Source organism: Buceros rhinoceros, unplaced genomic scaffold (assembly GCF_000710305.1).
Source record: "Buceros rhinoceros silvestris isolate BGI_N320 unplaced genomic scaffold, ASM71030v1 scaffold19896, whole genome shotgun sequence".
Classification (NCBI taxonomy): Eukaryota; Metazoa; Chordata; class Aves; order Bucerotiformes; family Bucerotidae; genus Buceros; species Buceros rhinoceros.
This window is the reverse complement of record NW_010419557.1, coordinates 4,921-5,545: the sequence shown is the minus strand read 5'-3', so window position 1 is coordinate 5,545 and position 625 is coordinate 4,921. Positions and strand designations below refer to the sequence as shown.

General features: G+C 62.2%; 1 protein-coding gene across 1 annotated transcript in view; it reads right to left on the bottom strand.

Annotated features, from left to right (window-relative positions):
* Window positions 1-625, bottom strand: part of FGFR4 (fibroblast growth factor receptor 4) — a gene marked incomplete at both ends in the record, with an annotated part of 5,780 nt that overhangs the window by 240 nt on the left and 4,915 nt on the right. The gene's annotated exons all lie outside the window — the stretch shown is intronic.

Genomic DNA, 625 nt, shown 5'->3' with positions numbered 1-625 from the left:
AGTTGGGGGATCAGTTTCAGGGTGATGCTGGTAGCGGAGTTCACGGTGGCTTAGTGCAGCAGCGGCTAATGGGGAACAGATGCGAGGGTGCTTTGTGCCGCAGCGGGCCTGGAGGCACAGGAGTGGGGACATGGCTTCCTGCACCTGTGGCACTGCCTCCTTGTCCCCCGGGAGCGCTTGCAGACCCCTGTGCCCCTTGGGATGAGGAACCCCGACCAGCCTTCCCAGCTCAGCTGGGCCCTTGGCCCCCAGGAGCAGCCCAGAAACTGCGCTGGGGTCTATTCCAAAAAAATAATTTATCAGGTCAGTATTTCAGGTACATAAATATTCATCTCTCTGGCTATGTACAGACGCAGCAGGAGCCCGGCAGGCAGCAGGGCCCCCGCCCAGAGACACTTCCACTGGAGCACTGGCCAAAGCCCGGCTCCCTGGGCGATGCCATGGCCATCCCCCGGCAGTGCTCGCCCCAGAGAGGCTCTGGCACCCGCTGCCCTGCAATGCCAGGCAGGACTGAAGGCTCAGTACTGAAACGGAGCCCAGAGAGAGGGACACCGTGCCTCAGTGCTGTGGCTCAGGGCCCTGCCTGCCCACCACTCACACCAGGCTAAGCAAGGGAGCCCTTGGG